Source organism: Pogona vitticeps, chromosome 12 (assembly GCF_051106095.1).
Source record: "Pogona vitticeps strain Pit_001003342236 chromosome 12, PviZW2.1, whole genome shotgun sequence".
NCBI lineage: Eukaryota > Metazoa > Chordata > Lepidosauria > Squamata > Agamidae > Pogona > Pogona vitticeps.
This window is the reverse complement of record NC_135794.1, coordinates 17,473,737-17,500,149: the sequence shown is the minus strand read 5'-3', so window position 1 is coordinate 17,500,149 and position 26,413 is coordinate 17,473,737. Positions and strand designations below refer to the sequence as shown.

Below are 26,413 nucleotides of genomic sequence, written 5' to 3'. Positions count from 1 at the left end.
GAGGGTTTCGAAGTTATCATGTTCTGCCTGAGTTGAGTTTGATTGAGGCTGTTGAGTAAGAAGTGTTGAATAATAAAAAGGAACCTGTTAAAGTTTTAAATCAGCCTCCGTCTCTCATTCCCGCACCCCTCCGGGGGGCCGCCCATGGCAGGAGAAGGACCTGTTCACAGTGGTGCCCAATGTGGGGTGGTCCCCAGGGTGGGAAGAGGAGTTTGCTAAACTACAAGAGGTGATCGAGAAACAAGTGAAAATGATCGAAAACCTGACGGAGCAACAAACATTGCTAGCGAGGCAAATGCGGAGGCAAGAAACTGAGGAAGAGAGGAATCAGCACCTTCAGGGGTGGTTAAGAGGGGGACTGGTAGCTGGACCTGCCCCCATTAGAATATAAAAGAGGAGCTCAACTGATGATCCAGAGGATTATTTACGCACTTTTGAGAGGGTGGCGTTGGCGGAAGGTTGGCCGAGAGAACAGAGGACATTAATCTTGATTCCATGCTTGACAGGACTGTTGCAGGAGGTGGTGGATACTCTTAGCCCGCAGGAGGCGACCCAATACGAAAAGGTGAAGACCGCAATTCTACAAACATTGAATTTGACTGAAGAGGCATATCGCAAGAGGTTTTGCGGACTTTGCTGGAAACCTGGAGTGCACCCCCGGACTTTGGCCCAGCGAATGAGAGCTAACATGGTGAGGTGTTTGAAGCCTGAAAAGAAGACAAAGGAACAGCTTGTAAATAGGGTAGTGTTGGAGCAGATTGTGAATACTTTAGGCACGAATGTGAAGGGGTGGATACAAAAGAATAATCCGAAGACCTTAGAAGAAGCGCTTCGCCTTCTGGAGGACTACAGCACTGCAGAGGAAGTAAACAAAGAAGGCTTCACCCCGTGGGGGGAGCGAGCCAAACAACGTGTAGAGGCACTGGCTCAGAATCTTGGGCTCACCGCGCAGCGAGCAGCAGAGATGAGCGGAGCTGGCAAGCCTCGGGGGAAGGGATTTGAGCCAATGGGCCCCAAACCTGTGTGTCCTCTCATGGTAGACCAGCGTATTTATGGGTCTGGCAAAGGCTGGCAGGAAGGCAAGGATGGACGCCCAATTTGTTTCAGCTATGGGGTTCCTGGACATGTAAGAAAAGAATGCCCGGGGACTGATTGCTCATGGGCGGGATCACAATCCTCGGTGGCACATTCGGAAAAATCAGTTCAGGAGAGATGGGAGGTGGACGCGTGGGTCAATGGGGAGAAACAGTGAGCCCTAATAGACACTGGTTGCGGCAAGACTTTGGTAAGCGATTTGAAGGGCAAGAAGAAAGATGTGGGGTTGGTGGTAAAGTGCATATATGCCGATGTGAAAAACTATCAGACCATGTGGGCAGAAGTGAAAGTAGGGAACGAAACGCGCAGGATGAATGTAGGGGTGGTGTCGGGACTGATGCGAGAAATGTTGTTGGGGAGAGATTGGGTAAGGACACGACCAGTAGCTGGGCTGAGAGATGGGATTCAAGGTGATGGGATTCAAGATGGCGCTAGTGGCAGTTGGCTAGCACTTTTCCCCACTGCACTGGCTTCCCTCTTGGGCCCCTTTTACTATTTTTGCACTTCTTCTCTTCCTTTTTTCCTTTTCTCTTTTTTACTTTTCCCCAGTCTGCCTTCCCCCCCCTCGTTTTCTTTTTAATCGGTCGCCGGATTTAGAACAGGACCGCAGGGACTAGAGCTGGAGCTCAAACGCGGGGTCTGGAGCTGAGGCTCAGCTGTGGAGCCTCAGCTGTTTGTCGGAGGGCGGAGCTCGGAGGCTCGGGAGCCTTTTTCTCAGGAGGAGGTGGGTGAGCACTGGTGGGATTTTTTGGTACCAAGCCCAAGCCCAGAGCGGAGACTGCCACTGAAGGGGAGAGGACTTGAGAGATCTGGGGGCTGTAGGCCAGGCACCCCCCTTCTTCCCAAGCTTGCCCGATCTGAGGCAGATTTGAGGTCCGTGAGCCCCGAAAGTCTTGGCTGTTGGTGAAGTGGAGCTGACCATCCCAGGCTCTGGTGGCAGGACGGCAGGGAAAAATTTCTGGGTGGCTGTGGAGGAGAGAGAGACGACTACTGTGGATCTCGGCCTAGGCGGTCGCCATGTTGGGTTCCTAACGGCAGCCTTCCTCTGGACTGCTAACCCTGCTGCTCTTGACCTATCTACAGAGATGTCACACTTCCTCTTAAGGAAGGGTAAAGGAAAACCGGGGACTGAATATCTTTCTGCCTGGACTTTACTGTTCCTGATATTAATTATTATTATTATTATTATTATTATTATTATTATTATTATTATTATTATTATTATTATTATTATTATTATTATTATTATTATTATTATTTATTTATTTATTTATTTATTTATTTATTTATATATATATATATATCCCGCCTATCTAGTCGATTGACCACTCTAGGCGGCTCACAACAAATGATGCTCCCTATGCTCAATTTTAAGACCCATGTGATGAAACCCGTGAATAACATCTTCACTCCGCTATTTTTACTGCTAATAACATCAACTTTAACAACTTCGAAAATAGCTCCAATAACATTAAGACCAGTGAAACTTAAAAGGACAAGGTTAAGAGGTGGAGGACAGACCTGGACTATACAGTATGTGGGGGGTAACTTCTTGGTGTTTCTTAATTCAATTTTATATATGGGGCTCTTTGAATTGAAATTTTAATTATAATACTGTATAATATTGTATTTGTTTTTCTATTTGTATTTGTCCTGCACTTTTCTCAGGAACCAGGTCTATTTTCTGTCTAGCAATACATCTGTGATCAAGGAAGAATAGCGCAAAGTAGTCTCCAGTTGTTGATTGCCCATCGAAATGTGCATTATATCTCTGTAAAAAATAAAAAGAAATGCTCATTTGACTCTTGTCCTGATTCTACTTTTATTGAGCCCTGTTTTCATTCTCACATTAGAGGGCTCCAACATCAGAGTCACCAAGATATCCAAAGCCCTGCTGAAGTGGAGTTTTCAGTTTTTTCCTCCATAATTGTTGGGTTTGGTCTCATTCCCTTCCATTAAGCAAGAGGGAATTAACCACGCCAAGGCTGGAGTAAGTTCTTGACTGGCTTGGGAGCATATGGCGGGGGGGGGGAGAGACTAAGGGGCAAGAGAGGTTTTCAGTCCATAGCTCTCCTCTTTGGCCATGGAATTGGGAGAAATACTTTGGCTTGTCATGGTTTTCCATTTCTTTCTTTTTCCAGCTTTTATTTTTCCTTTTCCTTCTCAAACTCCTTTAGTTTTGTTTGCTTTTCTAACCCCCTTAATTTATTTTTTTTCAAATATCCATGCTTACAAATTCTGTGGATTCTCATGAAAGTAACTTCCACAAAACTTTCAACATCTTAGCTTTCTTCACTATTCTGGGTTTCCATTTCTGACATTTTAGTCTTTTTGGAAGGCATGTATACATTTTAGTTTTTTTAGAAGGCATGTGTTAAAAGCATCAGCTTCCCATGCTAGGACAAGTTCTATAGTATATAACCTACAAAAATTAAGTACTGTATAATAAATGGCTCCCTGGAAACCCACCCTCCTGTCCTGAGATACACTCTCTAACTGCTTCTCCTTAACCGTGCAGGAGGAAAAGGAAATGAAAAATGTTCCAGCATTGGGAAGTTAACACTAACATGTTGTTTATGCTGCATTTGTGCATGCAATGCACCCATCTCCATCAGGATTGAACACACACAACAAACCTAACAGAGCAGCTTTTAAAAAAATAAATTAAATCCATTTATTTCATTTTTTGAAAGTTCTCAGAAGCAGTCACATGTTGCTAGGAGTTTTCTCTCACTACAACAACCATGTGGCTTAGCAACCTTGGGAGTGGCACCCCCACACAGGGTAACTTCTTTCAGTGATCAGGCTGTTTCTTCAGTGTCTTCCTACATTACCCCAGAACTTTTACTTCAGAAGAACACTGTGCTAATTGTTTTGTGAGTTTGTACAAAGCACTCTTATAAAAGTTTGAAGTTTCATGTGTTAAAAGAATCAGCTTTCCATGCTAGGACCAGCTCTATAGTATATAACCTACAAAAATTAACTATAATAAATGGCTCCCTGGAAACCCACCTTCCTGTCCTGAGATACACTCTCTAACTGCTCCTCCTTAACTGTCTTCCAACTGTTAACTGACTAAAACCCCCTCTCTTGCTTTTATATATCTCTGGTCTTCTCTGGATTGGTTTTCCTTTCAGCCAATCATGTTTTTTCTTGATGTTGCTGTGTAGAATAAGCGAGGGTTCTTTTTGCAGCATGAGCTGGTTCAGTGGTTCAGTCTGCATAGGTGTTTCCTCCCCCACCTTCTCCAGGAGGGTCACCCACTCAGACAAGGGAGTGGGGCAGGGAAGCCCACAGTGTAGTGGTTCCCAAACTGAGTGCCATGGCACCTCGGGATGCCACTAAACCGAGCCAGAGAGGCTGCAGAATCCTGTTCTGGGTTTCCCTTCCTTGAGCTGGTTCAAATATCCTGGGTCTACATGTGCACACGAGTGTAGGAGGTTTAAGGAAATGAAGCATTGCAGTGCGCTCTAAAGGAGATCCTTTGCATTGCATGCTAGGTCATTTTTTAGCTGCAGCATTCCTTTCAATCGTCATCATCATAATCATGTGCAGTTATGTCAGTTCTCAGTTATGGAGACCCTTCCCTTCTTCTAGGGCAGGGGTTTTAAACTCAATTTACTTGGGGGCCGCTGGAGGCAGAGTCCGGGTGAGGCTGGGCCGCATCAGATTTTCTGCCAAGCGGAGCAAGAGCCCGAGGAAGCCGCCCAGGAGTTTCCTTAGCCGACAGGTGGGCTGGCTGGCAGGCTGCAGTTCTGGATGGAGGGTGCAAGAGGTGCTGTCTTGGGAGAGAGCCGGTGAGCGAGGCAAGGCTTTTTTTAAAACTCTTGACAGCAGAGGATGTGTGTGTGCTTTGGGGGGGCAGGCAAGGCGAGGGCTACAAACTATCATCTGGGGGGGGCGCAAATGGCCCACGGGCCGCATGTTTGAGACCCCTGTTCTAGGGGTTGCCTGGAGCTATGCAGCTTTTCAAAGGCCACACAGGCTGGCTTTTCTCACAGGAGGGCAAGGAACAACATTTTCAAACAATGCTTTTCTGATGTCCATTCCCTTCAGCACTTGCTCTTACTGTGTGATTTTTTTACTGTTTCGTTGTTGGTTTGTATTAAAAGAGCCCTTAGCCTTGTGTTCTGCTTTCAAAAGTGCTCAGTTAAATATTCCTGGGGGGAAAAAACCACACACAAGACAGTCAAAATCTCTGTTTTTGCCCCCAATGCCTTGGTCTTTCAGTTTATTCCATCTGAAAGAATATCTACAACACGTATTTGCTTCCTATTGCATTTTGATAATCTTCTGCAAAGACCAGCATGCACAAGTGGAATAAAATCCAAGCACTAGCAGGTGAAAAACTGCAACTGAATTTGAACATGACAAAAAGTTTCCTGGAACTTCTGCTTCTTCTCCAATACAGACTGGAAGACTGAAAACTTAGACAGGCAATGGGAAGAGGTGATAATGTGCGTCTTGTCCAATCCGCATAGATTTCTCTAGCCTTGCCTGAGGGTTTTTGAGAAATGATTAGCTCTTCAGCATTGCTCAGTTGTTGATATCTTTGTCAGAGGCTAGGAGTTCGATTCCCCACTGGGCCTCCTTGACAGGGGATGGACTAGATGATCCCTAGGGTCTTTTCCAGATGTGCAGTTTTAAGGTGGTGGTGGTGATGATGATGATGATGATGATGATGCTTAGAATACATACTGTTATGGTTACTCCTTGCTCATGCACAGACACAAACAAATCTGTTTTTTTGCTTGGTCACAGCAGTGTTTCCAAATGTGGAGGCCACCATTTAGTTTGGACTGGCTCCCATCATCCTTCCCCCAACGCCAGATTATACATGCTCAGTTTTCCCAAAATGATCTGTCTCTCCTGCTAGAGTTAACTGCAATAATATTCATCTTTGTCTTCATTTTCCTTAGCCTCTCACAATGCTGTACTGCCCTTCTAACATCTCAAGATGGCTTCAAACCCGTAGGTGAACAATCCAAATATGTACCATTTATTGAGTTCTTTAGCAGAAAGCTCGTATAAATGGAACTATATGCACCTTGCAAGGAATTAAAGCTATTTAACCCCAAATTCAGGCTTTTCTAAATGTTGAAATGTCTGTAATGGCATTTCTGAGTTGAGAAATGTTAGTGGATTGAGGGATCACGAGTTAAGATCCAGGAGGAACTTAAAACTTAATAGGTTTGGAACAATTTTATTTGACTCTGCCTCATGATTACAGATGGTTTGTCCAAAATAAACAGCCAAAAACAGTGGCTAAAATAGCAGAAATGCTTAATAACATGGAGAGAAATTTAATGTCCTCAATATAGTGAAAAGGAATTTGAATATAGGGGATTCGGTGAGATAAATAAACCAGCTGAAAGATGTTGGCAAAAGACAACAGGGGGGAAATTACCTCAACAGAACAATGGAGTGGGCAGAGAAAAATAGTATACCAAAGGAGAAATAGGAGATAAAGTATGTTTTTCCTCTGGCAAAGGAGGACATTTCTGGGATTCCTGTCCAGAAAGAGGTAATATAAAGGGTACACAGTACAGAGTCAGCAGTATAGCTTTCAAAACTTGAGCATTCAGAAACTACAAAATAGCAATGCTAGCAGGCACGTTGCTATGGCAACCCAACTGCCAGAGAGGCCAGACTCCATTCTTTGTTCATGTCTATAAATTCTGATTTATTGGAAGAATATGGAGAAATAATTCAAATTAAAGATAAAGTGGTAGGGGGATTAAGAGACACATGCTCACAAGCATGTCACCCTGATGTGATCTCAAGACAGAACATGTTACCTAACAAAATAATTTTACTGAAAGGATTCGGATCTCCATTTAGAGTGCCCCTTTCTCCAAGTGAATATTCAGTATAAGAATTGGTCAAGTCCTTGGACAGTTGCAGTTATAGATGGTATTCCAATGCCATGTTTTATTGGGAATTATCTGATTAAACGTATAAAAATACTGTATACATCTAGTTATATATTGTTTCTGCTCATTTGGTTTTCTGGCTCATTCTTCCTGCCCTGAAAAAAGAAGAAGAAGAAGAAGAAGAAGAAGAAGAAGAAGAAGAAGAAGAAGAAGAAGAAGAAGAAGAAGAAGAAGAAGAAGAAGAAGAAGAAGAAGAAGAAGAAGAAGAGAGAATTTAAACCTGAGAAAGGCTTTCAAAAGTGTTTGAACTAAAGCTCCAATATATGATATATAAATGGTGGTTTAGGATCCAGGTGGCAGTCAGAAGGTACCCTGCTTGGATTGGGAACTGGGGACCCCAGGGCTCGATTGTTGTACGTCGCCCAGAAGCCACTGGTAATGGTGCGGCTAAAAAAATACAGTGGTGCCTCGCATAACGATCGCTCCGTTTAGCGATGAAATCGCTTTGCGATGGACTTTTTTCCATCGCAAGAGCGATCGTTTTGCGATGGCCCCTATGGGGAAAATTCGCTTTGTGATGATCACGGGGGAGCACTCCCCCAAGATCATCGCAAAGGCCCCGCTGGTCAGCTGTTCTAAAAAACGGGCTTTGCGCTGCTCGCAGGGGAGCGCTTCCCTGGGAGCAGCCCAAAGGCTCACCTTTTGGAACAGCTGATGGGCGGGCCTTTGGGCTGCTCGCATGGAAGCGCCTCTCTTGGAGCAGCCCAAAAGCCCGCCCCTCAGCTGTTCCCAAAGGAGAGCTTTTGGGCTGCTCGCAGGGAAGCGCTTCTCCAGGAGCAGCCCAAAAGCCCGCCCGTCAGCTGTTCCAAAAGGCAAGCTTTTGGGCTGCTCGCAGGGAAGCGCTTCTCTGGGAGCAGCCAAAAGGCTCGCCTTTTGGAACAGCTGATGGGCGGGCTTTGGGGGGGGGAGTGGGGCTGCTCCTGATTGGCATCTGCCTTGGGAGGAGGGAGGGGTGAAGGGCCTGGCCCCAATCCCCCGCCGCACTTCTGGGGCGGGCGCCAAGCCAGAGCACTGCAAAGGAGGAGGTGCCCGCCCGGACCGGGATCAGGGCGGCAGAGGCTGAGGGGGGGGTGGCGCGCCAGAGACCTCCTCCTCGCCCCGTCTGCGCCCCGCCAAGGAGACCGGGCATCTGGGGTTGGCTGGCTGGCTGGCGGTCAGTGGCGCGCCCCTTCCCGGCTGCCTGCCTCCGAGCCCTCGCTGGCTGGAGACAGCCCACTCGCTCCCCTCGCTCTCGCCCAGCCATGGAGACCAGGCTTCCGGGGCTGGCGCACCCCGTCCCTCCCCTCCTCCCCACCCCGGGTGGCTGCCTCCCTCCAAGCCCTCGCTCGCCGGCCTTAGCTGGGTGTCTCCCAGGCTAGCTGACTGGCTGGCGAGTGGTGGGTGGCCAGCGCGCCCCTTCCCACCCCCCTTTCCACCCCAGGCGGCTGCCTTCCTCCGAGCCCTCGCTCACCGGAGAAAGACCCTCTGGCCCACCCATCTGTGCCCCGGGACAGCCCCGGCAAGGAGGCCGGGCGTCGTCCGGGGCTGGCTGGCAGTGGAACTTCGCTTTGCTATGATCAGTTCCGATCATAGCAATGCTTTTATAACAGCTGACTGGCGGTTTCAAAATGGCCGCCTGCTGTTTCTGGGATGGATTCCTCCCTTACCGAACAGCGAAAATGGCCGTGCTATGGAGGATCTTCGCTGAACGGTGAGTTTGAAGCTCATAGGAATGCATTAATCACATTTTAATGCATTTCTATGGGCTTTTTCGCCCCGTATAGCGACAAATCCGTATAGCGACTATTTTTCCGGAACGGATTATCGTCGCTATGCGGGGCACCACTGTATTGTAAATAAATAAATAAATAAACTCTCCCATGCATCAAAATCTTTGGTAGTCAGTTGTGCAAAGGAGCTTTGAACTGATGGGTGGTATATTGTTTGAAAAACAATGTCCTTTCACAATACTACCTTCTATCATAACGCTTAAAAATTTCTTATTTGCTTTTCAGTTGGCAATGTCTCAAAATTTTCCTGGCCTCTCACTTTGAAGCTTCCTTTGCTTTCCATGCCAGTTCTGGGGAGTTCAGGACAGATGTAAATCCAAAAATATATGTTTTTTTTTTACTAGGCCACGGACTTGCTATGATTAAGAAACATTTTCTGTTCTTGTTCATTTCATGAAGATTATTCCCTTATGATTTTTGTGTCATTTTTATTCCTTTTAAAAAGATTGTTTTATTTTTATCCGGGTTGATGCATTATTGGGTGGTTGATTTAAAATATCTGATCCATTTTTGGAATCAGTTTAAATCAGTCAAATGTGGAGAGGGGTGGGCCGGACCCACATGAGACCAGGGGCCGCATTCTTGGGGCTCAGGAAGCGAAGCTTCCTCAACAAAGATGCCAGCCCAATGAAATGACCAGGAAGAGAGGAGCAGAATGTCCTCTAGGACCCAAGGTGCCTTACAGCAATTTCAACACAATCTATAAGCTAAAAGTAGTGAGCATACAACCCCCCTGCTGAACCTCCTGTCCCTGAATGGTGGGAGGGGATGGGGAGGCAGTGCCCTGGGGTCGCTGCCCTGAAAGGGGAAACCTGGGGGGGGGGCATTGTGGTTTTTTTATTTGAAGCAATTTTTACATTCACCAGGTTTCCAGACATGTTCAGTGAAGGCATTACAAGCAGACATTTTCCCAGGGTTAACCACGTGATGCTTAGATGTGTTGTTCAATACATTCTAAGATTATGCATTTGTTATCAATCTCCTCCTTTATCTTGCGGGCATATTCAAACCATGTCCATCCTAAAAAAAGAGAAGAAAAATTGATAAGAAGCAGTCATGAATGAGATGTGAAGGCACACACTTACTTCTAAAGCAGTTAGTCATTTTAACTTCCTAAGATAGGAACTTCTTGATTTCTGCTGACTCCCTTAAATATTTTTTTCAGCTTCCCTTATGTTGAAGTTCATATATGCCCCCCACCCACCCAAGGCACTGAGATCCACAGTATTATGTTAAAACACAGTCCGCTACCCCATTGCTTCCTCCAGGCTGCATCCTCTAGGACCCAAGGTGTGCCTCACAGAAATGTCAACACAATCTATAAGCTAAAAGTAGTGACTATACAATCCCCCTGCTGAACCTCCTGTCCCTGAATGGTGGGGAGGGAGGGGGAGGCAGTACCCTGGGGTCGCTGCCCTGAAAGGGGAAACCTTGGGGGGGCGTTGTGTCCTGCAGCTGCCCAGCAGCATCAGCCAGAGGGTCCCCCACCTAGGCAAACACAGCAGAAGCTCCCAAAGCCTCTCTTCCTGCTAGGTTTGTCCCAGGGCTGTGGGGGCTCTGATAAATTGCATCTGCTGTGATACCCCCTTTTTGATTTCTAACACGACCCCACATTTGTGTTCTACTTCTTGATCTCTGACTGCCTCCTGTTCCATTTCAATCTGGGATCACCCTTCCCTTCTCCCGCTTTGGAAATGGCGGTGCCTCCCCATTGCTGGAAGGTCAGGGATCCAGTGCTGGAGGGAAATGGTAGCAAGGGCTCTTGGGCTGGGTGGTGGGGGCAAGATTCAAGAGGATCTCCCAGTTCCAACCTGCCCATCGGTCACCCAGAGCCCTAAGAGGGTGCAATCAAGTCACCCTGGCAATGGTGTCAAATATTTCTTTCCTCTCAGTGGGAATTTTATTTGGGGGGGGGGGGCTAAACAACGGTGAGAAACATCAGTCCTATCTCCTCTTCATCCTGGTAGCAGGCGGGAAGGCAGGGTTGTGGAGGTGTAGTCAAAGATCTGGGACAGCAAAGCAGAATTGCTTGGTGGAGAGATCCCAGAATGACCAGTCTTGCCTTTGTGCCCATCTTTTACAGATTGTCCAGCAGATGGCAGGGTTGATTTAGGGACCCGGCCGTTCTTGAGTCTTTCCACTATATAGCGGTCAGGGCTTTGCAGCAGAAGTCCCGGTTCAAGTAAGTCGGTTCAAGGCTTTGGGGTGTATTCTAGTGCAGTCATCAGCAATTTTTGGCCCCTCCAATTTGATTTCTGCCCTGGATCAGAATGAATGCTTAAGCTTCCCATTGATGTGCATTGGGAATCTCAAGCAGCTGTAGCAGTTCTTTTTTTAAATTAAGGGCATGATGTGTAAACAGCTCACTGGTTTCCAGTCATGTCAATTCATGTTTATGGTTAAAATAGTGTGCTTTAGACTTCCTGATTTTTTTATTCCAGTACTACTTGACACGTTGAAGAATCCCACTTTGATCTGAGCACTGCTTTGGACTCCTACATTTCACTTTAAATCTGATTGGAAATGTTTTCCTTCATTTTTATGAATGCTTTCCAAATACAGGCACACATTACTTCCCTTTTCAGAATACAGAAACTGTAGGAGCTGATGATTTCAGTCTTTTCTGACTTAATTTCCCAATAGGGCTAAGTGATGGACCTTTAAGAATATGCCTGAGAAAATAAAATTATTTTTTCTGCACTTCCAGAGCGGGCAGCTTAAAGTCAACACTAAACATGGTGACAGATTTGAAAAGCTAATACTCAACAACTTCTTGCATGCACAACAGGCAGAAAAGTTTGCCTTACAAGAATCTCTTTTTCAAGGAGAAGCTTCAGTAGGCCACCAATGCAATGGAAGTTCTGGATAGAGATGGGCACAAACAGATGCCTCTCAGTTCACCCCTGTTTGTGAAGACAATCAGCCACTCACTAAGTCCAGCCTGCTAGCTTCCTGCACCTCCTCAACTGATCTTCCAGCCTTGGCAAGAGCTGAGGCTTCTTTGCCCTGCTCTCCGGGCTGATCTCTTACGTAAACAAAAGGGCTGGGTAGAGAAGTCTGCGCTCTTGCTCATGACTGGGAGATCAGCCGAGGATGTGCAGGAAGCTAGAATGCTGAGCCTAGTGAGTGGCCCCACCTAAGTGGGGCTCGTCAGCCATGGAAGGCAGCCCATCTAGGAGAAGGAAAACTCCGATTTCAAACCTCCACTGCCTTGCAGCTGTATCCACTTATGGAACAGGCTTCAGGAGTTAACCTCGAGGCAAAATCCGGAGCTGGAGTCCCGAAGGCAGCATGTGTCATTCTGCCAACTCCTGCGACGTTGCTGGAACCAGTTGTATCGGCTCTTGCCTTTCCATTGGACCATTTCAGCAATGTGGAGAGGGGGGATCTGCTGCTTGGGTAACAGCCTATCCTCCATATTACCTTACCCGGGCTTCATGCTCTGGAGAGGACACTCCTCGATTCAGAGCATGTTACCATAGTCTCTCGAGACTGAAGGATGCCTATGCTAGTGAGTGGCTGATTGAGGCAGCGAAGGTGGGGGAAAGGGAGCAGCAGCACCTGTGCAGAACTGGGATGAACCAGTTCATGTCCATCTCTGGTTCTGATATCTTTGATGTATAGCTTGATCTAAGTGGACATCCAAGAGCTGGTGCAGATTTAGATGGCTTCTTCTGACCTTCGGAGATCTATAAGCTATAGGGAAACCTATGATTTCACCTCTGGTGGGAAGACATGAGGTGAAGAAGCATGACTTTCTGTTCTTCAGGTTTATAATCATTGCTAATTAAGGGTGGAGCTCTCCGCTATCTCCTGAAATTCCTCGTTGAGCCCAGTGGGGCGTATTTTCAAGACACTGCATATGGGATTGCAGCCAAAATGTCGCAAAATGAAAACCTATCAGTAATCAATTCATTTAGGGGCATGATAGAACAGGAGCTGATTACAGCTCTGTCTTTCAGGATCGCCTCAAGCAGTTCAGTTAGCAGAAGTGAGTAAACATTTTTTTTTTTTTTTTTTTTTTTTGACAACAGCATCTCAGAATCTGTCAGGTCATGTATGCACAGGTCTCAGAGCACCCCCAGAAGAAGAGAAAGGCAAACTGCTTCTGAATATTCTCCATCTAGGAAAGCTTAGCAAGGACCAAGGTAAGTCAGATCTGACATGAAGGCACCAAATTATTATTAATTGCAGGGAGTCACCTCATCTGTCAAGGCCTCAAGAGACAATAGTCTTTCCATGGTTAAAAGACTGAACTGTTACCACATGAAACAGAAGCAATTACTCCAAAATACTAGCTCTTTGTTGATCATAACTTAGAAATGAGTGTTACAAAGTCCTTGACTTAGTCACAAAGCATCTTCTAGGAACAAGGCTGAGTGACAAATGTGCTTCTCTTCAAGGCTATCCATTGAACTTTCAAAGTATTATTGCACCCAAGAGATATCAAGTAGTAGAGCTTAATAAAGCCATCAACTCTAAGAGGAAAAACCCTTGTTGCATATAGTTCCATTTAGAGATGGGGGCTTTGTATTTGTATACAAATACAAAGCCCCCCCGGCACAGGTGGCCAGCCTGATTATCTCCCACCCCCAGACTCCAGTGGACTACTTACCACGTGCCACGGATGGCTGGAGTCATCACCAGTATGCCAATCGCAACAGTAGCTCAGCTGCCACAGCAACACCTCCTTGCTCACCCATTCACTCCGTGGCTGATCAGGAAGACTCACCCTCCCACCCCATTTCCTGAGTGGCTGGGCAAGCAAGGTGCCACGGCTGAGCCGCTGCTGTGACTGGCGCGCTGACGATGATTCCGGCCACGTAAGTGGTCCGGTGGAGTCTGGTGATGGGAGATAATCCAGCTGGCCACCTGCATTTGGGGGCATCTCTAGTTCCATTTATGCAACCATTTTTTTGCTCAGGGACTGCAAGTGAGGCTAAAAACTGGTGTTCTCTTTGCTTTCCAGTAGGTGGCAATGTTCAACCAAAGTCCAACAATTCATGGTACATATTTGGATTGTTCACCTACCGGTTTGAAGCCATCTTGAGATGTTAGAGAGTCAACAAGAGTCTAGGGAAAAAGAAGACAAAGGTGAAGGTTATTCCAGTTAACTCTAGCAGGAGAGACAGATCAGTTTGAGAAAGCTGAGCATGTATAATCTGGCATTGGGCGAAGGATGATGGGAGTCAGTCCAAACTGAATGGTGGCCTCCACATTTGGAAACATTGCTGTGACCAAGCAACAGACCAGACCATTCTACAAAGAAATGTTAGATATCTAGATATTGTATATGTTTTCAAAACCACAGCTGTGTTTATCTGTGCATGGGCAAGGGGTTATAATTACAGTATGTATTCTAATCATCATCATCTTAATACTGCACAACTGGATCATCGAGTCCAGCCCCTGCCAAGGAGGACACAGTGGGGAATCGAACTCCTAACCTTTGGCTCTCCAGCCAGAGACGTAAGCCACAGAGCAATGCTGAAGAGCAAATCCTTCCTCAAAATTCCTAAGATGGGACTTGAGAAATCTATGTGGATTGGACAAAATGGACATTATCACCCGTCTTCTCACTGCCTGTCTAAGTTTCCCAGTCTGTATTGGAGAAGAAACAGAAGTTCCAGGAAACTTTTTGTCATGTTGAAATTCAGTTGCGGTTTTTCACCTGCTAGTGCTTGGATTTTACTCCACTTATTCATGCTGATCATTGCAGACGATTATCAAGATGCAATAGGAAGCAAATACGTGCTGTAGGCATTCTTTCAGATGGAATAAACTGAAAGACGAAGGCATTGGGGGCGAAAACAGAGGCTATTATTGAAAGGAAAGCCACAGCTAAAAAGTGACAGCATGCAATGCAAAGGATCTCCTTTAGAGGGCACTGCTATGCTTCATTTCCTTAAACCTTCTACACTCCTGTGCATATACAAACCCCAGATATTTGAACCAGCTCAAGGAAGGGAACCCGAAATGAGTCCTGTGAAACAGGCCAAAAAAAGAAAGAAAAGTCGCTTTGCGATTGGTAGGAAATTCCATGACACAGAGCACCTATCCTGACCAGAAAATAGATTTGCATAAGAAGGTTGCAGCAGGAAATGAAAGTTCTGTTTCAGAAACTATGAGTTTCCAAAAGGTTGGACTTCCAATTGCCAGGATCCCGCTCATTTTGAAAGTAAGAGAAATTGAAGGAGGAACCAGAAAAAATTAAGACAAAGGACCTCCCTGAAAGTAGCCCCAATCCATCCCTCCGGACTTCCTCAAATGTCCACAGCCTCTTCCCCCATAAGTTAGAGAGGTTTCTCAGCTGGCCTGTGGTTTCTTTGTCCTCTTCTAAAATGTGGATGACCCTTTCCATTGGTTTAGCTCCTCGGAGCTTAAAAAAAGTTTGTAGATATTTGGTGTTTTCTTTGCCACTTAAGTATTTTTGGCCACCATGAAACTATCTAAAACTGGATTGGGCTGAAAACGCCCCTCCAGTCTTGATGGAGATGAAAGAGTGATGTGATGCAGAGTGGAATGTACGGGATAAATTGAAAAGGTTCAGTCTGGTGGAGTGCTGTGGAAGAACCAAAGTTCTGGCCTTCACCCAGAGCTCGTGCCCATTTCCAATAGACCAGTGGTTCTCAATTTCTTTTTCAACTCACGGCTCCCTTGACTTATTGGCCACTGGTTCTCTAATACAATGGTGCCTCGCTTAAGGATGTTAATTCATTCCAATGAAATCGCTGTAGAGTGAAAATGTAAAGCGAAATTTAAAAACCCATTGAAACGCATTAAAACCCGGTTAATGCATTCCAATGGGCGTCCATTTTCGGCGTCCATTTTCGGTGCCTGTATAGTGAGGAATCCATCCCTAAGCACAGCGGGGAGCCATTTTAAGCACCCGGCAGCCATTTTGAAAACCCAATGATCAGGTGTTTTGATCATCGTAATGCGAAGAATCGGTTCCCAAAGCAGGGAACCGATCTTTGCAAAGCGAAAAAAAAAACCCATTTAGACCATCGTCGTGAAGTGGATTCGTTGTAATGTGGGGTAATCATTAAGCGGGGCACGGCTGTACAGTACTTTGGGCAAGGAGAGAAGGAAAAAGGGAGGGGGAACGATGAGAGGGCCTGCTCTGAGAAATTACCAGGAAATCCACCTCACGCTATTGAGGTCCCAGGTGCTGGCCTGGAAATATTTAGGACCTGGAGAAGGGGATCTGGAGAAGAAAGAGGGGGTCAGGAACTCATCGGAACTTTTCTTTAACTGGCTTCAAAGGCAGCTTTCATCTTGCCACTCGGTTCTCCCAAGTTCCATTTGTTTCAGTCTCCAAACTGAACCCATGAGCCTTATCATCTTAGCTGTCCTTGTCCTCTTTGAATTTGTTTAGCCCCCGACGCTTTTTTAAATTTCATATCAGCAGAGAGAGCGCAAGCGCTCCTGAACAAGGCTTCCTTCCCTCGCCTGTCTTTCCTTCAAAGGCTCTTCTGATAAACCCAAAAGCCCATGGGCAATATTTTTCATTTATTTCCCTCCCTGAATCTAATTTGAGCAGATGCACCACGAATGACAAAATTAGACCGTCTGAAAAATAGGCTTCCAGACCTCGAGGCATGAAGTTGAAACCTCTTGGAGAGTGATTTCTTTTTTTCTTTAATCATCTCCAAGCAACTCGTTGGATTTGTTGTTATTTGTTTAGGTGGGGCGGGGGGCGGAAGCTAATGTAATAAGACAATACAAAAACAGCCTGGCATGTTAGACAGTTTAATCCTGTACGTGCTTATTTTTTTCTTTGAAAAATGCAATATTCATATACAGTATTGCCCAATAACCGAGGATTTCTAAGTGGTTTACAACTAATTCTTTTTTTAAAGTGTAAGAATTCTTAATGTCAAAGGGACCTACCACCCAGAAAGCATGTAGAGGATTGTAGTATTGATCTCAAAGGAATTGGATAATCAGTGCTCAGTGGCTGAAATCTTGTTGTATAACTTATGCCTGTGAACAGGTGATAATGTTATCAGGAGAGCACCAGTTTTGGTAATTTAAAACTTCCTTCTTTTGTCCCGCAGTTTGTCCAACTCCATGTAATATCTTGTGTTGAAGCCGTGGGAGCTCTGGGGTAGGAGGAAGAAGTCTTTAATTTCTGAAAATCACCCACTGATCGCAATGTCATCACTCTTCTGCAGGCATAGTTACATCAAGAGGATTTCAGGGGTTTTTTGTATTTTTGGGTTTTTTAGATGGAGCAGAGCAAGGGATGGGAGACAATTTCATTTGATCCACATTTTTCATTAAGCGGAGCTAATGCATACCTCGCACCCTAATATGAGAATCACAGTAATTATCATTTCAGTTGTTGACATATCTGGCATTTGTAGCCCTTCTTCAGCTCAACATATTGCACACAGAAATGCAAACCTTTGAGGAAGTTGCATTAAAAATGTGTATATTTAAGAAAATAGTGTATAAAATATGCACCATAGAAATGCATATAGTAGGGATAGGTTTATACAAAATGCATACGTTCAGGAAAGTGGTGCATGAAATAAATGTGAATTTCCATATGTGTGTGTTAAACTGATGTGGGAATTATGTCCAAAATTGACACAGTCCAAAAATATATTTTGTCCAGCTCTGATTGCAACAAAATGGACAGGGTCTAATTCTACAGAGCTCTTTTGTCCCTGTCTGTTCCACCAGCTGGGAGAAGACAGAATTAGCTGCTCCCAAAGGTTCTTATTGCTTATAGCAACGAGAGTTTTATACCATTTTCCTTCTTTCATTATTAGGAACATCCATCCGTGTTCCTTAGGCTGCCCAAAGACTCGGGCTACAGTTGTACACACTTATATGTTCACATAGACATAACTGCTTAATTTCTTAAGTGACCGTTATCAAAGAATATCCCTTTTAGATAAAACAATTTGGAATTCTCTGTTCTTAAGTCAAATGTGAACATTTCACTTCTTATGCTCATGCAGACCGGGGTCAGCCACAAGCAGGCAAATCCTGGCGGGACTGAGGCCAGGTTCCAGAATGGGCAACAGGGCACGTCCGTTTCCTACAATACTTTGACAAATTGGGTAAGACTGGATCTCACAGATCTAATCAGGATAAATCATCTGCAAGACAACTGTCTGCTTACAACAGGGGTCTCTAAACCTTTGGGCATGAGGGCCACATCGTATGTTTTCAACCTTTTTGAGGGCTAGAGGAATGTGTGGCTGCACACAGGCACCTCCCACACACACACACATGGATGCCTGCCTGCCCGCACACATCTACTCAACTGCAGTAAGATTTGCAAGATATGATTTTGAATATACAGTGGTGCCCAGGATAGCGACGATAATCCGTTCCGGATATATCGTTGCTATCCAGAAACGTCACTATACGGAAATAAAAACCCCATAGGAACGCATTAAACATGCCCTATTGTATATTCCTATGGGGGATAAACTCACCATTAAGCGGGAATCCTCCATAGAGCTGCCATTTTCGCTGCCTCGGTAAGCGAGGAATCGCCGCGAAAACACTGCGGGTGGCCATTTTGTTGATCCGGCGGCCATTTTGGAACTGCCGGTCAGCTGTTTCTGAAACATCACAATGCGAAGATCGGTAAGCGAAACACTTACCGATCATCGCAATGCGATTTTTGGCCACCTAAAACATTGCAATGCAATCACTTTTGCAATCACAAAATCCACATCGCTATGTGGATTCATCGTTAAACGGAGCTCTCGCTATGCGAGGCACCACTGTATTCTAATAACTATATATATAAATGGAACGAATCCTGTTGCTTATTTCTGCCAGCAATGCCCTATTGGTATAACTTTCAGTGGCAAATTGCTGAATGTGATGAAGTCAGCAGAAGCATTTCCTATCACACACCAGTATCCACTGAGTTTGCGTCATAAGAAACACCTAAGCCAGCTTTGCACCCTCTTGAAGGCTGACAGTTACACTAATTTATGTTCCTAGGTGTAACTAAAAAGGATTTGGGCCAATATAGTTAAAATTCATGTTTGAAGAGATTGTGTACGTGGAAAGACATATTTGGAAAAAGATACCTTCAAATGGTGCACTCAAGTAAAGAGACAGATCCACTCTAACTCTATTGATGATCTGGATTCAATTGATGACGACGATAACAATGATGATGATGATGATGCACAATGGGATTTTGGCCAATATAGATCAGTGTTGCATGTTAAGGAGAAAAAGAAAAGAAAATCTGTTGATCCCGGTAACTTTACACTTATGCAGTCCACAAGATTATGGGGAAAGAGTTATTGTATTAGGAGGAGAGACATTAAAAGAAGAAGTGGTGAGCCTCTCACATAGAATAAATGTTCCAGTTGTCTTGTCCGACCATTCTCAACCTTATTTTGGCCATGCCATAAACATAATATTAAAGCAATATAGGCTGTGTTATGATTGTATAAGTCATACAACAAACCTTATAACGTGGTGTGTGAAGAATTGATTATAGCCCGTTTGTTGTTGTTGTTTAGTCATTTAGTTGTGTCCAGCTCTTTGTGACCCCATGGACCAGAGCATACCAGGCCCTCCTGTCTTCCACTGCCTCCTGGAGTTGGGTCAAACTCATGTTGTTCGCTTCAGTGACCCTGTCCATCCATCTCGTCCTCCGTCGTCCCCTTCTCCTCTTGCCTTCACACTTTCCCAACATCAGGGTCTTTTCCAGGGAGTCTTCTCTTCTCATGAGATGGCCAAAGTATTGGAGCCTCAGCTTCAGGATCTGTCCTTCCAGTGAGCACTCAGGGTTGATTTCCTACAGAATGGATAGGTTTGTTCTCCTTGTAGTCCAGGGGACTCTCAAGAGCCTCCTCCAGCACCATAATTCAAAAGCATCAATTCTTCAGCGGTCAGCCTTCTTTATGGTCCAGCTCTCACTTCCATACATCACTACTGGAAAAACCATAGCTGTGACTATTCGGACTTTTGTTGGCAAGGTGAGGTCTCTGCCCATGGCCCCCTTCAAATGCGTCAGGGTCCCTCAGGGGTCCATATGGCCCCAACTAAGAATGGGTCTACTTCACATTTACATTTTTGATGCAACTGTTGCATTTCAGCTATCAAATCAGGCTATCTGTTCTTTCCGTGAAAAAGGATTCTCTCTCTCTCTCTCTCTGTGAGAGTGTGTGTGTGTGTGTGTGTGTGAGAGAGAGAGAGAGAGAGGAGAGAGAGAGAGTGAGTGTCTTTCCCACTCTTCATTCTCTGTACTTTTTCACTGCAGACTAACAATGTATTTGCTAGGTGTCCGTTGTATTGATGATGTAGCAATGACAGCCAATTTATTCTCCTGTCTCCTGCTCTTAAGAGTCATGGTCATAATGAAGCCTGCTTACAAAGGAGAAGCTTTCTAGACGCTCATCATTTGCCACAGGGCTCCTTAATTATGCCTTCCTAACTAGAGATAATTAGGATTACATTATTATTGTTTTTTAAATGGCTCTAGGGTTGAATATATGTATCAGCATAAGTTCACTGCTTGGACAGAGATTTTAATTGTAGTTTCAAGACCTAAATTGAAAGAAGCAGTATTGATCCGCCAGGAAGTACACCACGGAGAAAGCATGGGGTGCCTATTTCAGCTGTCGTGATGGAGACTGCACACTGAACATTCAAGAGGAATTTTTAAAAAGCCACAACGTAACGATCTTTATATAGCAAATTACATGACTGGCTAGAAAAAAATGATGTCAGAAAATCTCAGTGCCGATTTGGGTGCCATCGGACTGCGGATTACAGCTATTCCCTTTCAAAGAGAAATCTCGGCTTCTTGTGAGCAATATAATCCCTCCAGGGACAGAGATGGATAAAATTAGATTTTGGGGTTATAACTCTCCATATTCCTCAGCCAGCGATGAGCTTTTGAGAGTTATAGTCCTAAAGAATAACGTTTGTCATCTCTGCTCAGGACTAGAGATGGGCAGAAATTTTTGGTTCGGTGGTTTGTGCCGGTTTGTCCTTTGGACAAATAGGTGTTTGACGCATCCCAGCCCCACCTCCTCTAGTGGGCAACCCACTCAGAGGCAGCACCCTGGCTTCCCTCCTCTGCCTCCTCTGTGTGGTGCCTCTTGAGTGGGCGTCTGCTGGAGGAGGCAGGGCTGGGAAGCACCGAACCTCTATTCATCCGAAAGACAAACTGGCCACTTGTGCCCAACTCAAATAAGGGCCTATTCTCAAGGAAGCCAGCCCTCCAAAGAGGACTGAGGTGGGAAAACCAGGCCCTGAGGAGATCATAAATAACTTTAAAAATCATATCCGTTCCCTCTTCGGCATGTGATTTGTGAAGGTTGCCGAATGAACTGAAATAAATTGTTCAAGTAAACACATCTTTACTCGCCAAACTCAACAGGGAGGGCTATGTCCAGCACGAAGGGGATCCTGTTGTATCTTGTTCTCATAGATGTGTTAAAGATGAAAAGCAAGGTGGCTACCCGCGTTTCTATACCGGCACATCTGAACACATTCAGAGGCAGAAGTATTTAGCAGTCAAGCGCTGGTCCTGGATATATTGAGTTTCTGTTTCCCCACATGGTAGGACATGAAAACTAAATGAAATAAAATTCTTCCTCATCCCCAAGAGCCTGAACCTGTCTGATCATGCTCCATATACCTGAGAAAGTGGACTGTAGTTTACCATAAAAATGTGACACACCGTTCTTTGTTAGTTCCTCCTGCATTATGGATACTGATCTAAAACCAGCTGGAAAGTAACAAGGATGATTTCTGCAGGTAACATAAAGTGTGCAGGAGGGCCCCCATCTTGCTAAGCTGAGAATAACGTGAGCTTTGTATTCCTCGAATTAAAACATGAATGTGTTTGCTTGAATGAAAGGTTGTTTAATGCTACCCCTCTTATATATTTCAAATATTTACCACTCAACTCAGCAGCGGGCGATAAGTGAGCTGCTTAGGAGATATTCAAATCCAAGGATCCAGATTCTTTCTGAAAAAAAAACACAGGACAATTATATGCATTCTGTTTACAGCCCTTTCAGTTTGAGAAGAAAAATGGCATGCTTTTATAACAAAGGAAAACACGAACAGGTCTCCTGAGATAAAAACTGGTTAATGTAAATATTTTCAGCTCTGCACCTACCAAATGTTTATTCGAGGCACGGACATGGTTCCTTTAGATGCAACTCAGAACAACATATACACTGGGGAACACAGTGCCTTTCTAAATTGAGACAACATTTGTAGCAAAGGAGACCAATTCACACTAGGGGTATATGGCTGCCATTGCCAATTTCCCTATTGGGGGAAAAAACCGGCCCAATTTCACTGCAGAATAAGACACCCGATTTTACAAAGTGGGTATAACATTGCCTCATCAAGTCATATTATTGCACAGATCCCAGGTTAGCTTTGTTGGTCAGTTTCAGGCTCCAGCTAAGCCAACCACCTGCAATTGACCAATGCACGGGCTCGAAATTGACTAGAGTTGCAAAGAGAAAATCATGTGGAGTGTATTTCAGGCACAAACAGGCAGGACTGCCGAACATAATCTTCTGCAGGAAATCCACAAGAAGTGGGACCCCCCACCCTCAAACATTCAGCATTTTTCTCTGCTGCTGTCCCAGGAAATCTCTCTATCTCCATGAGGGTCCTTGATGGATTCTCCACCAGGACGAAATATCCAAAATTCCCATCTTTGGAGGTCTTAAGATCCTGCTTGCAGATCTCCTTGTATCGCAGCTGTGGTCTCCCTCTGGGGCAATTTCCCTGCACAAATTCTCCATATAGGAGCTCTGTATGTTAATGACATACAGTAATTTGTTAATTATGTCCTCAGTATACCTAGGGGTTCGTCCATTTCATATTTGCACCAACACAATGCAAGTAGGATAATGCTGGTCCAAATTCACCCAGTAAGCTTTGAGAATGGATGGGCATCTGAACCTTGGTCTCTGCTGTACAGGTAAAGCATCCTGCTTCCCACCACATGAATGAAGCAAAAAGAATGAATGTGTTATCTGTTCCTGCTCTTCTTTCAGAAGACGCCACGGTGATGATGATGATGATGATGATGATGATGATGATGATGATGATGATGATGATGATGATGATGACGACGACGACGACGACAACGACGACGACAACAACAACAACAACAACAACAACAACAACAACAACGATGACGACGACGACGATGACGACGACTGGAATGTTCTGCAGTTGGATGAACTACATGGTACCTGAGCTGCGGCTATTTGGGCAGAATCCTCCACCAGCACTTTTATAGCAAAGGATTGTGGAAAAGCCCAGCACGGTGATGAGAAGGCTAGCCCTTATTTTGGAATTGTAGAAAAGGACCTGCCTGGAATCTCCAGTGTTGACATAGCTGCCAGCTCAAACTAAACATCATTACAGCACAGCTGCCAGCCCAAAAATTAACTTTGCCAACCCCTAAACATAAAATGTCTGCCTAGTTTCAAAACATAATATCAACAACTTGGGCCTTACCATTTTTCAGCATTTCAGGAGCACATTGTGCAAATTTCTTGTCATTAGAAGAGAAATTCAAGAAAGCTATATAATAAATAGCAAAACTAATCCTTCCTTCCTTCCTTCCTTCCTTCCTTCCTTCCTTCCTTCCTTCCTTCCTTCCTTCCTTCCTTCCTTCCTTCCTTCCTTCCTTCCTTCCTTCCTTCCTTCCTTCCTTCCTTCCTTCCTTCCTTCAAAAATGTATTTTACAAGTGTTCTCTATAGCTTTGCATCACAATTATTCTGTATAGTCTTGCATCCTCTCCACCAGCTTTGCCAGCATGGCATTATTCAAATCCTTTGCCTAACTCCCATAATCCTGGAGCATCAGCCACCCTTTACGGGGCTGATTACAATGGTAGACCATAGAAAACAGTGCTTTCCAACCTTGACCCCCAGATGTTCTTGGATTAAAACTCCCAGAAGCCTTCACCACTAGCTGTGCTGGCCAAGATTTCTGGGTGTTGTAGTCCAAGAACATCTGGGGACCCAAGGCTGGGAGGCACTAGAATAAAATCTGAACAGTGGACTGGTCAAGAGGTCTCTTTTTACAGTCCTGCACTCCAGAGTACAGTCCTCTTCTGCAAGATGTCCTCCATTTAAAGGGTTCTCTAATCCAAGTCTTACTTAAAGACGAGTAGGGTGCCTTGACGTTGCCCATCCACAGTTAGTACCTGCATTGGAGATTCAGCCATCACCTTGCTCACCTTGTTATAGTATTCTCCACTCCGGGGAGATGTATGGTAATTTTGTTCAATCATTTAAAAAAGCTTTTTATTTTTCATCTGTACATATTCATTAGTATACAGTATATGCAGATAGGTGTCCTACTTCGGTCGCTTTCTGTTTTTTGAGCAATGAAGGGCTCTTCCAGATACGGCAAATTTTCCACCCACGCCTGTTCCCCTAGTGGGTCTCAAAGGGACACTTGGCTTCTCAGGATCCACATCCAAACTCCCCTTTGATAAGTCACATCTTTGAAAATGGCTTCTGCTCAAAGAAGAACAGAAACCCTTTGAAAAATATGTTAGAAACTCATTTTCCTGCTTGAGCTCCTCTTCTGAAGCTCTGTTTTGAAAAAAGGGATGGTAATTAAAGACCTGATCAGGAGACACTGATATGGATATTAACTATATGAGAAAGTGTCATAGTGGTAAACTCTGCCTCCCCACCCCCACCCCCAAGGCCAACCAGTGGGGGGGGGGAGAACCCAGTAATGAAATAAAGCAGATCTACAATAGGGACCAACACACAAACAAACAAAAAACCCAGGAAGCCACAGAGGAAAGCACTGAACACAACATCACTAGCTTTACGTTGTAGGGATGATGGGTGAAATGACAAAACCCTCAGGCAGAACCCAGTCCTGTTACTATACCAGTTCCTCTCAGGCCATTTTAACCCTAGTTATTGGAGAAGGTAGCTGGCTGGAGAGTTCAGTGGTGTGAGCATCTGGCTGCAGAACCTAGGTTGGGAGTTCAATTCCCCCCCCTTCCCGGGCTTCCTGTGAGTAGAGCCAGCTTGTGTCGCCTTGGGGAGGCTGCTTAGGGAACCCAAAGAAGAAGGGAACGGCAAACCACTTCTGTGTGATCTCCACTTGGAAAACCCTGAAAAAGGGACATCATTAGCCGGAATTGACTTGACTTGCTGGGAACTCCAAAACAAAACATGAGTGGCGTATTCCTACATGGCACCAAAGCCACCAGCCTGTTTTGTCATTACACTCTTGACATTCAGACATCTTAGGAAAGTTCAGTGGTTCAGATATCTGGCTGTGGAGCCAGAGGTTGGGAGTTCGATTCCCCGCTGTGCCTCCTTGACAGGGACAGCGGGTTCCTTCCATAGGGTTCCTTCTAGCTCTGCAGTTCTAACATGATGATGATGATGATGATGATGATGATGATTTTATTTATTTATTTATTTTATTTATATCCCGCCTATCTGGTCACAGAAGGACCACTCTAGGCAAACATACTTTCTAGACTGACCACAAGAGGGTCGTAAGATTCAGGCAGACTACTCAGCATTATATAAACTTTATGATGTTCTTCAAATGTCATATTCCTTTGCTGCAGCTCATCAAACAGATTTTTGATGATGATGATGATGATGATGATGATGATGATGATGATGATGATGATGATGATGATGATGATGATGATGATGATGATGATGATGATGATTTATATGAGAAGATAACCATATCTTCAAGCTATCCAAGCAGGGGATTCCACACATATATGCTTGGAAAAAAACCTTTGGTTCCAGAAATAGCAAATTGTGACCCTAGACGCCTCAGAGGCTGAGAGTCTCCATTTCCATGTAGCTTCCTCAGTTCTTTGAGTCTATTTTATATTAGAAACTGTTCTTAGAAAAAAAGGGTCTTTCTAAATCTGTTTGTATTGCTTAAAAGCCAGGCTGAAGAAGATATCTCCAGGGCGTTTTGAAACTCAGATGCTTGCAAACTATTTTCCGTGGTGTTTCTCAGTCACCAGGGACAGAGAGTACCTTAACTGTGATTCTGGAAATTCTTTAACTGCACCAAAACATCCATAATGGATATTTTAAGAAATATATTTACAGAGGAATAATAGCATCTGATGAAGGGCAGGAGCTTATAACTCAGCTTCTTCCCTGATAGGACCCAAGTTTACTCAGTGTGCTCAATGGCACTTTCTTCAAATCAAATGTGCATAAGATTGTAGGTCTTCATAAATTCCAGAGGAAAATGCCTTAAATCCGGTGTAGCGAAAAGAAACTCTAGTGGCGCCCTGAAGGCAAACAGATTTCTTGTCTGAGAGGGGTTTTTTAAATAGGATAAAGCTGGAGAGGTGTTACCTCACTGCAAATTCAATCCTACACCCACTTTCTGGGAGTAGGGCCCATTGAACTTAGTGAGATTTACTTATGAGTTGACATGGCAACCATTTAAAATACTGTCAGAGTCAAGAATGGTGAATCTCATTCTGGCCAAAGGCAACCATGAGCGGTATCGAAACCATTCACTCTCTGTCCCATCTTCCACACCTGTGCCTCTTCTGTGTCTTCTAGCTTTGCCTACCTTCTGAGCAATAAGTTGGTTATGGGAAGAGCTGTAGCTAGTAA

General features: G+C 44.8%; 1 long non-coding RNA gene across 1 annotated transcript; it reads left to right on the top strand.

The window, feature by feature from the left end:
• Positions 1–10,796: 10,796 nt before the first annotated feature.
• On the top strand, positions 10,797–22,918 carry LOC144584573 (uncharacterized). The gene is made up of 3 exons (XR_013538916.1): positions 10,797–10,979; positions 12,832–12,945; positions 22,819–22,918. It is a non-coding gene; the product is annotated as an uncharacterized LOC144584573 (long non-coding RNA).
• The last annotated feature ends 3,495 nt before the right edge of the window (positions 22,919–26,413 follow it).